Here is a 13,972-nt window from a genome sequence, read left to right as displayed (position 1 = left end):
GATAATCGTTGTTGGAGATTTATCGTTCGTTCGTTCGGTGAATAATTTCTTGAATTCAACGCGCTTAACGTGATTTCACTCTCGAATCTCGATTCCCCGATCTTATCCTCATTTTAACAAATAAACAAACATTCGATGTTTTGAAAGGAGTTGTGACATAAGATCCAAGTCACACGTGTTAACAATTATTTTTTCGTATTTTTCTGAAACTTATAAAATTTCTTAGCTATGATAAAATAGAGTTAATTAGCTCGCAAGAACAGGATAGAAACTTAATGATTAGACGGGAAATGTTTATAGAAATTTATATTTTCATAGACACGAATGAAGAAATAAAACTTAAAATAAAAATCTTATCGTCTGTATATTGTAATATGTATTTTACTTTGATATTTTATATATTTGTTGCCACTGTTGCTTATTCGTCGTAACACAAATACATAAACACTCGCAGCATGTTAATGAAAATAACGAACTAATAAGGAAAATTGTCAAATTTGTATTTGCTTTCCGATGTCGATGGAATTTCTAAATTTTTATACACTGCGCCAATAAATTTCGAAACAGTTTTATCTACGCTTATCGACGAATGACACAATTTCTAAAAGAATAACAAAGCGTGTACATCTGAGATTTAAACTTTCTTCGGTGCGTTATAAAATTCAATCTACAGCGCGGAGATAAGCGCGTTGTCTTATTAGACTATGCTCATTCATAATCGTTTAATTGCCTTTCCACGGTCACGTTACTTGTCGAATCGATAACTCACTATAGATAAGTGGCGCCAGTTATTTAACAGAATTTATATCTCGATGGAAAGCGAGATACTCTAGAAATCGTAACTTTCGATGTTTTCGAACTCGAATAATTTTCAACTAATTTTTATTTGAAATAATTCTGAATTTAATATAATTTACTAATCCGATATAATTGAATAATATATGACCGTTTAAAAGGCTTGCAGCGATATTTGAAAATTCACATTTATCGACTAATGCGTATGTCTATTGCTCTAACGATATTTTACCATTTGCTCTCAACTTTTCATCCTCCTCCTCGATAAACTTCTTCGGACCATTTTTATAGATATTTATCTAATAAATTCAATCTTTTGTTATGAAAGAAATTTAATAAAAAGTCACGTGTATGATAGTATATTTTATGCTAGTAGTATCTTCTTGAGGAATGCTTTCGTTGTTAACAAATTCCAGACGTTCCTCTGCGATTGTTGCATTTAGTCCAAATAGAAGCATTATTTGTTCAAATTAAGCAGCTTACCGTTCGTTACAAGCAACAAATATCTTCTACGCTCAACAAATGAATCATAGGATTTAATATCAACACTAGCTAAAAATGGGACAAATTTTTCAAACAATCTGGTTTAGTGGTTTATAAAATCGAAAGAACCATAATGATACAGATAGCAATAAGAAATGTTAAGGAAGAAAAATGAAAATATCTTTGTCACAATTCAGGTTTTAATAATAATACGAGTTGCAATAAAAGATAATCCGATATTCTACACCAAGAAAATACTATAATTCTATGATAAAAATTTGAAATGTTTCAAGTTTGAACGGTACTTTGCTAGCGACCAAAATCGGCTTCCTACTTTTAATCAGAGTTTCGAAGCTTTTTCCAGATATAAGCGAAAGAAGCTAAGCCAGAAAAGCAGCGAATAGGTCACGTTCGCGTCATAAACTCAATCCCAATCGCAAACTTTAACAAACTACTGATTCCAAACTTATGGGCGTTGGTAACCCGAATTTCATCCAAACGATGCTTCAAATTAAACACTGCCATCATATCGTAAACTTCATAGCAAACTATCTATTTGTTAAAAAATTCATTTCTATTTTCGATATACTTTAATCCTTTCTTTATACGTCGATTCTGCTTAATATTAATATCGTATGATACAAGGATTAATAGTTCCAAATTAAATCGTTGATTCAAGAAGCAACGACTCATAATTCAAATTTCCACATGTAAGGAATTCTTAACTTACAAACTTTCAAGAAACATTCCTCTCAAAATTTGAAAATATTGATATATTTCAAAAGTAGGATATTAATTCAAAGATCTTCAAATGCAGCATTCACGAAGAAAATCAACTAACAAGTGCAAAGGATTAATTTGTCCTAATCTCCGTGCAACTTCCACAGCTTTCCCGGTTCGACTGCTACATTTACAAGAAACTTGTATCAAAGTTCTATATACCAATACATAGCATGCAACGAAAAATAGAAATCGAATACACGAACTTTTTACCACACGAAAGAAACAGCATGATAAAAATACAGCGCGGTAGCAACGAAAAGAATACTATGGGATTTGCCATTTAACTCTTTACACGACTCCATATAATAATACACGATTCCATATAAGAATAATTCTTCCAAATTTTTTATGATTTACGATAGTACAGAAATGAATGGATTTAGCCCAGCAAATACAAATTCGAAAGAAACAACATTTCGTATGCATCATACGCTTAACTAATATACCTAACATTTTACTTTTAAATTTGCTTACGGATACTTTAATATCTCGCTGTACTTTACGATACGTCTCACAATATCTTTAATATTTCATTTCATTAAAAGTACTCTTATTCCGTATTCGCGTCAGTTCACGAAATTAGCCGTCCTTGTTAGGTATTAGCGACGTACAGAACAGAGATCCGCGTTGTCACGTTCGCGAAACGAAGCGACGTATACATCTGACTGATCATTAAAATTCTAACAGCAATGAACACATGGTTTGTTCGTGAAACGATAAAGCTGTTCGGGTGGCAGGCGCGCGTCGAAAGTTTCGAGGTGGAATCGGCGTCGATTCATCGTCGAAACGTCGCTCGATGATCGCTTTATCCGGCTGTGTTCGATTGTGCATGCTAGGATTAGAACGATCGCGGCAGCAACGGCTTCGTGGACGAGCCACGTTGTAGCATGCTAGCTGGATGCCTGCTTTTATAACGTAGACAGCATATTGATATATCGTGGTCCGATGCTGCTATCTCGATCGATGCGTGGGCCTTCGTCGCGATTCGATCGGCGTACAATATGCATTTACTGTGTCGAAAGATTTCAGGTTTTTTCCACGTGTACCACGTTTCACGGAGAACCCGCGGAACCGAAAATATCGGAGAATAATCAGTCTTTCTTTTGACGTCAATAACTCTGAAAACATGCATCTTTCGAAATAATTCAATTCTTTAGAATCCTTTGACAATGGTTATCGCGAGACACAAGGTTTATTATAACATAAAGAAGAGCAACTACGAGGCAGTAATTTTTAGAATCAACAGAAATGTAGCATAAGGTAGGATTATTTGAGTCAAGCCGAGTATTATAATTTGCCACTGTCAAATTCGATTATAAACAATTTTTAAGCGTTCTGCATTTGAAAATAAAATACTTCATTCGTTACAGTGGCGTGTTCTCGATGACGATAGTTTCGAACCAGGAAAGAAGCTTGCTCGTCTAATATCAATATTTTCATCGTCGATTATAATTATATTACCTCGTTGTCAGTTATAGTTTAGTAACAACGCATATATTATACATATTATTTATTTCTGAAAGTTACTTTGTTCTTCTTTTTCTAGTTTTTTAAACGTATAATATCTCACTGATTCAAATCATCGTATCTTAGCGTGCATGTTTACGTTGGAAAGGGAATAAAGCGAAAGTAGTAGCAGGACGTATATAGTCAGACAGTCTGGAGAATGAAACGATATCGATTAGACACCTTGATATATTAAATATTATTCGTTGTACGAAAAACGACGATTGAAGAATGAAATCAGATAGTATTTTGAAGCTTATTTACTATTGTATGTGAATGAGAAAATCGTTAAAAAATTTTGCAGATCTTCTTTCATATACTTGGAAAATTTCATTCATAATAATTTTAAATATCGAATGGACGCATGTTATAAATCAATGAAATATTACAATGTAATATTAATCACGCATCTGCATAAATGTTATTAACGTGTATAATGAATAATAACGACGATTATGAACGCCTAAATAAACCATAGCATATGAAACATTATACGTAATGAAGAATCTGGCAAATTGTGTCTACATTGTTGTTATTATGAAACGTACTTTAAAATGTACCTTTTTGAAATAATAATTACATTTTATCTTTTATCATTTAAAAAATCTTTAACATTTTAATTTCGTTATTATTTGAAAACATTAGAAGATAATATAGGGATAAATTTCTTACTGTGTGATCATATCTCGTTTGATCTATTTAAAAAATCTTGATACATTTATTTTAAATATGAGTACAGTGCGAAACATTTTTTTTAATGGAATTCAACATAATACTCTAGGACATATAATTTATTATTTCAAAAGTTAATTAATGATTCGATATTTTACGAAAATTTTACCTACAAAATAAATATTTTCGAATATTACCAATTTACGTAACGTAAGTTCTATTTTTTTATTAGATCTTCCAAGAAGGTCCTAAAAAGAGATACCAAAATCTTGTAAAAAAAAATTAACAGAAGTGTTTCTTTTAGAAAGAATATCAAAGAACCACATTCCAACCATACTGTGAAACTATTTTATACCTGATGTTTAATCACATAGAGGCTAGTGGTAGAAAATGAAGAAGAAGCAAAAAGATGATGAATAAAAGGATAAGGAAATGAGATGAGTAAAGTTTCGGGATTAAAACTTGAAAAGATAATATGGCATAGATAAAATATTCTTTAGGACACCTCTCTTACAAAGTAAAGCGATTTAAATTTTAATACATATGCATAGCATTAAAGGTATGTTCTTTAAAAATATATGAAGATATATGATATTGTTTAAAGCTGTATTAATCTGTTATGAATCAATTGATTCTTTAAATGCAAAACATTTCGAATAACATAAAACTACGAAAAATATATATCGGTGATATATAAACTTTAAAGTTCAAAGTTCAAGATTCTAAACTAGATTCGGATTAGATTCAGCTTCGTTAGTCAGAAAGCTAATATCGTGATTATAACTTGCCGACCACCTGCGATTTCTATCTCTTGGTAATGCAGAGGAAGACGAATCCATATCTGGAAGAGATATTACGAACAGAGTAGAATCTCGAATATCTAAACTAATTAACTAATGGACAGGTAATTGGATTATTTATGCATTTACAGGAAATTTAAATATGTAACAATATACACATGATACGCAAAAATATATATTCTTGCATACTACCAAACCAGGAGATTCTCGTTCGTTTGCGATTGTATCTGCACAAAGTACTTTCAATTATCTACGCTAACGCGCTAACAATACGGCTAGCGATACTCCAACTTCTGCCATTCGTCATTACACGAAACATAGTCGAGATTCTACCATAGTGTTACAATAATAAAATATCAAGAATATTTCTCTTCTAGTTCGATTCAATAATTCAATATAAACTCATTATCGTGGAATTGAGAAACGCTATAATTGAGAAGTTCGAATGATAAACGGCAAAAGAGACAAAGAATGAATATTTTAATAAAAGACAATGTTTTCCTGCTAGATCCAATATTAAATATTGCAACTTCTATGAATTAATTTTAACTTTCAGAAGAAACTTCATTTCACGCTTCTCGTTTATTTTTACATAAGAAATCATCGATTGCTCGCTTGTATCTACGGTCCTTAAAACTTTCGAAAGCACCCAGCATAACATAAAAACGATTCATTCGACGAGAAACACAGTCTAACGAAGAACGCTTTTACTTTTTTCTCTCTGCTGTTTCCATGAAACTTACATTGGCTTCGAAATATCCCTCCGAGCTCGAATGCAGGAGGATTCGAGCGTGCAACGTGCAAGTCGACACACGCTCCACTGTTTGCGTAGCCGAAGAGAACATTAGACTAAGGTGTTCGTTGTAATGTTCTGTTTACGCAGCCCTTCAAGCCGGAATTTTCGGATCTCGACTACGCGGACGTGGACTACCGCTCCTATGGGCCGATCAACTACAAAGCTGCCAGCATCGCGCTCCTCCAAAAACAGCAACAAGCACAGAAGCAACAGCAACAGCTTCAAGGACGACGGCCGCAGATGTATGGTGTCACAGACGAAAACGAAGATCTTCTTTAATTTGTTTTCCGTTTTCGTTATCTCCAATTTGTCTTCCTTTTTGTTCATTTAACTCTTAATTGATATTATTGGATTGTAGATAATTCAGAAGAATTTAAGTCAGGTTATTTAATTCGTTAAGGGCAAACTATGCACGAATGCAGTATACCTCATTTGGAATTATTTTTATGTCAATTCGCATCATTGAATTCCGTCTTTCGCAATTCACAGATATTTGCTTCATATTTCTCTTCGCTGACACTTTTCCTTTGTATATCCTACAATTCTATGAAACCTATTGCATGTCGAGTAATGGAAGTTTTTGTTTGTTTAGTGAAATTATCTAAAATACTCATTATTCGTAATATGTTTTATTTATTACACAGAGGAGTATATTAATTTATCTAGCTTTTGCAATAACGATGAATCGACGTAGCTTGTATTCATAATCGTTTCGTTACTTGGTGCTTGATAAGTTCATTATAGTGTGACTGTTAATACTTCGTGTCAATCTTAATTTATCGTGTAAAATATCGAATAGAGAGAAAGAAAGAGAGAGACAAATAAAAATTAAACTTTCTAGAATTACGTAACCAAACTTAAATTTAATACAAATTTTCCTGCTCAACTATGATCCAACTGTATTGGTTGAAAGTTAAGCTTCTCTTTTTTTAACGCGATGTTACGTGAAAATTACCTTGTGGCCATAATAATATCGTAACGTGTGTAAGAATTGTGATTAACGTTTAGTGTTGATTACGTAAGCTTCTCTTGCGAGCTTTAATGTTATTACGGATGAGCGTATACCTCGTTTCTATCATAGTTCAGTCGTTTTGACGAACTCGCTGCGAGCGCACTTGGAATGGAAATATATTTTCGTTTCGAATCGATTCATTAACTTTCAAGTCTTAAATTCACCAACCTCAAAATTTTCTCATTCTTAAGTGTTAGTCTTTGATTCATCGAATCTCCAACTTTTCAATTATTCGTATTTCGAAATTTTTTAATTTCCAAATTTTCATGTACTTTGATTTTTTTAATCTTACGATCTTCAGAAGACTAAGTAAAAATTCCAATATTCGCATCTTAAAATCGAACACTATTTTAAAATGTTGATAATTCAAAAGATATTCAAAAACAATTATTTTCATCGATTCTTTTAACATATGAAAGATATGTTACCATTGCATTACCAATGCAAAGTTTAGTAAACATTTCACAGCGAGTTCATCGATGCGCCTACATCTCAAAGCCAAAGAAACAGTTACTTGCTTCAGTCGTGTCTCGAAAGACTTGCACCAAGGACTAAACCGATCTAACGTCCTCCCAAATCAACTGATCACCAAATCGCGTCTTCCTTTGCATCCTTTTACAAAGCTAACTATCTCGATAATCTTATACGCCTAAAATAACCTCTCTTCCATCTTAACATCTTAAGAAAGGTAATTGGATTTCCTTGTTGCGGGACTTTCGTACAAACGACCAACGATCTATACAAAATCGATATGATCAATCGATAACTATAGCCCGAAGGACGCGATTTAGATAGTCGGTACGATCCACGAGAAGGACTAGCGAGTTACGATACCTGTAAATTTATACATAAAAGAATTCGTACGCGAAATTATAAATAAATGGTACGTTTATAAGCTATTACCATGTGTTCTGGGATCAAATTGTCTAATTAACAAGCGGCTAAAGGGGCGAACGATCGATAAACGTTAAATATTAAATATACAAATATATACATATAGTATATATACATATATATATATAGTATCTTGTTAAATGTTAAAAAAAGAAGAAGAAGAAGAAAAATTGAGACATATCGCAGCCATTGTCGAGCTCTCGCGCGTGTCTCCTCGAATCCGCGATCCTCGCGAGATTGCCGGCTATAATTAGTGTAATTCTCCTCGCTTCTTGCTCCTTTCAATTTTTTGTAACATAAATTCTCTCCCCAACTATGTCCCACCGTTTGTAAGTTTGTACATTATGCGAGGAAACGAAGTTTCCAAGAAAAATCCACGAGGAAAATCCCCTCCAAAAAAAAAAAGAACAAATAAGAAAGAGAAAAGAAAAGGATAAAAATAGGAAAGAGAATAGAAGAAAATGACACAAGAACACGTCGAGAACGCAACTATCGTCATCGTCTCGAGCAAGTTTTCGTCCGATTTCTGGCGCTTAACGAACGAAACTCTGTCTCACATATCGTTCTTGTAACAATGTCTTCTTCGTGCTGCCATGGCAGAGTCGCGTATGGTAACATGTGACACCGAGACGGAAGCAACCAGACAGCCAGGGAACAGCGGTTTATCGTTAGATCGATGGTGGACCTCCGTGAAATCGTATTTTTGCCGAGGGAAACCGACCTCCCGCCAACTACGACGCAACGGTTCGCCGCAGGATTCGTTCGAGGAAAAATTGGATCCTCCAAACAATTCTGGTCGAATCGTTGACGTGCTTCTACCGGAAGCTGCGTCATGCGCCACGGTTATTAATTTTTCTCATTTTTCTTCCTATTTAACTGTCGACCGATATGAAGTTGGACGATAGTTGGACAAAGATTAACTCGTGTTCATTCTATAATTGATCGTATCGTGAATTTGATCAAGCGAAGAGTTTGGTTAAATGAGGATGAGAATCGAATTTCGTAGATGCTGAGAATTGGTTCAATGAACATTGTTATATTATCGTTTGTATACTTATACCGTTGTTTCTTATTGGAGAAATTATCAGTAAAAAGATTAATCGTCTAATTTATCGATACCTTTGCTACTGAGGTTCACGGAGAGATCCAAATACCATAATTCATACGTGAATTTCCATAGTTGTACACGATGTTGCGTTCGCGTTTTTGGTACGATACGTACACAATATTACCAAGTTGCTTAATTTCAAAGTACTTTGTTCTAATTTTATCCTGCATTTTATATGATAAATATCATCCGTGTTATCTATCTCGCAAAATATAGAATACAAATTAGAATAAAGAAGATCAACTCATCTAACTTAAAAGTAATATCCACACAGTTACCATCACCCATAATCAAACGATATCGGTCAAAGATTAAAAAACTTTGCTTTCTTCAATTTCTCATCGAATGCGCGCAACAAACCATAGTAAACCATTTCATACGATTCAATCGTTCTTCTAGAAAGAAAACTAACATTCACGTGCGCGGAACAAATTCAAATATTACTCAGCACGGAAACCATGATGAATCTTGCGGTAGATCTTTGAGAAACCGTACTGGTTTCGTCGTTCAACTAGTTTCGCCGATGGTAAATTTACAAAATCGAATAGATGTCTAGTCGGAAGTATCTCGCGCGAACTTATCGTCCAGCCATCCGTTCGTCGAGACATCTCAACTTTCTAATGGAAAATCGCGTCGAATTTCAGCAAGTTCGAGACACCTTCGACCAACACAGTTTCCATTCGTTGATTCCCTTCTGGTTGTCTGGGAAACCGGGAATGTGTCGCTGTAACTATCTAGATATCCGCTGGCCCCGTCAGTAACGGCAAAACATAGTGTTTGGTATTGTTAAAATTCACAGAAACAGAAATTACGCCGCGAAACCAAAGTTTTACGAACATAGTCTACAACCTCCATTTATTTGAATTTCATTCGTTTTAGTTTTACCTCCGTGTGTGTTTTAATTTCAACTCCTGTCAATTAAATCCATTATTATCCGAATGTGAGTTCTTATTGTTAAATCGTTTAATATATTCGTGGTATTTATTTTTCTCCGTTATTTAGGTGTTGCAAACTTTCATACTATTTCCATTTCGTTCGTGGTATATCGCTTGCAATGTGATTTTCGAATATTTGAGGTTGTAAATACTCCTCGAATTGGTGAACATTTTATTTCGTCCAATAGATTACAATGATTTTGTACAGACATAGGACGATATAATATCTTCAATTTATCGTTCGATTGTTGTTATCTTTTCCTTACAAAACATATATACAATACGAGATGTTAGAACATGCGTTTCGTTCGTAATTAAAGATATTCGAAAGGAAATAAGGATAAGTACATTTTTCTGTGTTTGATGTCACTTTACAGATAGAAAGTAGTGTTTTAACTAAATTGAAATTGAAATTGAAGAATGAAAACAGATCATTATCCCGAAAGTATAAGCCTCTTGAAAGTACACATTGTAAATCGATTATTCGACGATCCAGCACACGAATGAGAAATCATAAATCGTAGGGAGAACCGATGTCCTCTTATTATATGAACTGTGATTGTCCCACGAAGAGTTCAGATAAATGGAGTGTTGCGTTGGTATTGTCTTTCTTCGAGCGGAAGAATTATCACGAGAATGCACAGGAAACACGTTGAACCGTGCCAAATTATATTACGAAGGGCGATCTGGTCTGTTCGTTCGATCAGTTTTAATCGTGATCGAAACGATGAGAACATTTTCGACGTGAAATCACAATTCTCGATGCTTTCGTCGAGGAAACCGGAACTTGATTTCCGCGTGATGACACGCGTTACCATACTTCATTCCACGTTCTTCCTCTTCGTCGTTCTTCGACAGACTTTGAGACCCTCCGAAGTGATGAATATTTATATATTTTCCAGGCCTCCTTGCACAATTGGGCAAATTCGAAACAGTTTAAAAAATCACGAGCTACGAGTTATGAATGCTTAATAAATTCTTCTGTATAAAAATGAAATGAATCAAATTTTACAAGTGAATCTTAGAAGGATACATTTCGAAAGGCTACATTGATTGTCCTATTCGACGATAAACTGTAAAGATTGTTCGTGCGACAGAGGTTTATAATCTACAATTTGTCGCTCATCGATTCGCTAATATCATCAATTTGTGAATAATTGTGCAAGAGAGCACCAGTGATCGCGTGATTGTTACGTGGGTGTTCGATTCCTGGCCTCTATTGTACAGTTAAACTAATCAGTTTGTAACGTACGAAATGCCCCGTTTTTAGTTCTATCGGTTTTCTAAATCCTTCTGTCAATCAGTCTTTTTATCCTTCTAGATGTTTTATATCTGTGCCATTTTAAAAGTCGGAGTCTTTTTCTTTCGTCACTTTAATTCGTTGTTTACTCTTATTCTTTCGTTTACGTATGTAAGAATGCTCTTTCTAAAACTTATATCGTAAAGTATAAATCGTTAAAACATTGGACATTTCGTACGTTACGTAGGAGGATTATCGAACACCGTGAACTTGCACGTTGAAACTTATATTTCATTTCATAACGGAACCGTAATTTTTCATTCTCCAGTGTGGAACAAAAATTTGTATGCGTGTGTGCGTGTGTGTGTGTGTGTGTGTGTGAAGTTCGAACGAAAGTTGAGTTCTCGACCAAGAAGAACCTATATTCGTCAGGATGGTCGATTTAGGATGAGAATATACGAGCTACCGTAAAAGAACGCTAGCTAGTCAAAGATAACGCGATATCGCGAACGTAGCTCGCGTGTTCAACGAGAACATTGTAATAAAACAAGCAAAAGCAAAGAAAAAAGAAAAAGAGAAAAATAGAAGAAAGGGAGGAAGTAAGAAAACGTAATTAAAAAGTAATCTTTTCCACGTGTTTTTACATTCAAAGAGTCGCCCTGTGTGAACTGTTGCTCGGTGAATTGAATAGTTTGTAATACATAATGTATACAGTACGTTAACACGTTAAATATCAATTGTACCGGATTACGGTCCCAAAACGTTACATAGTAATTATTAAACGATAAATTGTATACAATACGAGTAATCGTTAGACTATGTGTATAGATATAAATATAAATATAAATGCAAATATAAATATAAATATAAAAACGAGACACTTTAATATTAATCCGTACGAAATAAAGAAATAAAGATAATTGTTCTTTCAACTTCGTAACGATAACGATCCGTCATTTGTAATATATTTTCGAGGACTCGTTTCAAATGAGAGACAGATGATTTTTCGAGGATTTCAAACCGGGACACGTGTGTGTGCGTCTGATTCTCGGGAGACAAGGATTTAAAAACAAAAAAAGAAAGAAAAGAAAATGACGTTGCGTATAATGTAAGGTATCCGCGTCACGGTGTGGTAAAGTACCGACATTGCGTGCCTGATTCGTTTGGTATTCATTATACCGTGTTCTTGCGTGCAATGAAAGAGGTGAAACCGATACTTACAGTGGATAGTATATTTTTTTGTAAAACATTAGTTAGAGACTTAATGGCGAACTGTTGAGTCGGTTAGTTATGTAAATAATCGAGAGAGAATCAAACGAAACGCGAGATTGTAAAGCTGTTAATGGGTTATTCGAAAGAAGGTGCATCATTCGTGGTTTTATGTAGACAGTAAATAATAAATTGAAGAAAATTTTGATTTCGGTATGATCGAACGAGATTAAATTGAACTCACATTATTGCAAAGATGAGAGTAAAAGATCTTTATTTGAAATATTATAAAGAGTATTATAAATAGAATAACGTAACGTTATTAGAAGTCTGATAAAAATAGAAATACTTGTTTTACTTTGTTTTGTAAAGATTTCCCCGTATAAGGATATTATACGAAAACGATTGTTTAATAAGATAGGAAATTTATATCGTTATAATTTCTTTGATTTATTACTTACGAGACTCAACGCCGTAACAATTTCCAGCGTTTAATCGTTTTTAATAATCGTTGATAATTATTCGAATATTTTCTCAAACGAAACGTTTGTTTGGCAATAAATCGCCTATGGAAGATTCACCTAATTGCAGGACGAAATTTTGGTACTGTACCATACTCGATTGTCACATATTTTTACAAATGGAAGAAAATTTCCGGGTGCACCACTCAGTCAGTCATAGTTTTTCCGACGTTTTTTAATGTTACCATTGATGTTAATGCATTTAAGAGTGTCACGGAGTTTATGAAGAGAATTGTGTCGGAGATGTTTAATTTTGTAATAAATTATGAACTTATGTAACTCAGAGAGCCTCAGATTTGCATTATCTTTATTGTTAAAATGTAATATCTAATAAACTTCTGTTATATTCATTACACGATATTTCTTTACTTATGTTACGATCGAACGTTCAAATATTCTATACTTTCCAACGGAAATTAAATTAAAAATACTTTGAATTACACGGAACAGTATATAATTAGCATTTTGTTATTATTTATTATACTTCTGAATGAGTTTCCTCAAGGTTTGAAGATAATGAAACACAAAACAAAAGCCTAAATTAGATATCGACGATAAGTATGAGTAAGTTAGATAACGCGTATCAGGAATTCTATATATAATACCAACTAGAAATATGGATACAATTAATAGAAAAAAACGTAACGAGATTAATTTTCAAACTTTTAATTTAGAAAAAAGAATATAATTCTTAAGTTAAGTTCTGTATCTCCTAATAAAAATTACAATAAGATTCTATATCTATTTAGTTAATACAAATACAACTATTTAATTTAAATTCCAAACGTCACTAAGCTTTTTCAGTTTCGAAAGAAACTGTGAATAAAACTTAAACTAAAAAAGAAAGAAACAGAGAAAAGAAATTCAGCGATCTCTCTCTTACCAAAGTTATATTTACCAAATGTATATCTTACGATTGATCACAATTGATACTTTTTTCGTTAATTATTTGAAGATTTATTTCAAAGGAATCTTTAAACGAAAGAAATATACCTACGAACGTAATATCTTTAGGAATTATTCGAAAAGGAGACGTTGAATCGATTCATAGAGACGCCCTATTCCCATTTGGCGTCGCAGCAGGAAGACTATAGTCGCTTATACTTGTAAATTGCAACATTGACTAAACCCTAAAGACTACAGAACGGCGCCAGAGGTTTTCTCCTCACAAACATCTCGCCGTTCAACACGAATACCGAGATTACTATGCATTCTATC

General features: G+C 33.7%; 1 protein-coding gene across 3 annotated transcripts in view; it reads left to right on the top strand.

Moving 5' to 3' along the window:
- LOC100749681 (hemicentin-1) overlaps positions 1–6,057 on the top strand; it is a 431,443-nt gene extending 425,386 nt beyond the window's left edge. For 2 of the 3 annotated variants that reach the window (XM_024367725.2, XM_033320790.1), the window contains one exon: positions 5,923–5,992. The gene's annotated coding sequence lies outside the window, so the exon portion shown is untranslated. Of the gene's footprint in view, positions 1–5,922 lie in introns of all 3 variants that reach the window. The other variant, XM_033320792.1, reaches the window with a different exon arrangement.
- The last annotated feature ends 7,915 nt before the right edge of the window (positions 6,058–13,972 follow it).

This window comes from Bombus impatiens, unplaced genomic scaffold, assembly GCF_000188095.3.
Source record: "Bombus impatiens unplaced genomic scaffold, BIMP_2.2 scf_0349, whole genome shotgun sequence".
In the NCBI taxonomy this organism is placed as follows: Eukaryota; Metazoa; Arthropoda; class Insecta; order Hymenoptera; family Apidae; genus Bombus; species Bombus impatiens.
The sequence above is the reverse complement of the archived record's forward strand: the minus strand, read 5'-3'. Positions and strand labels throughout refer to the sequence as shown.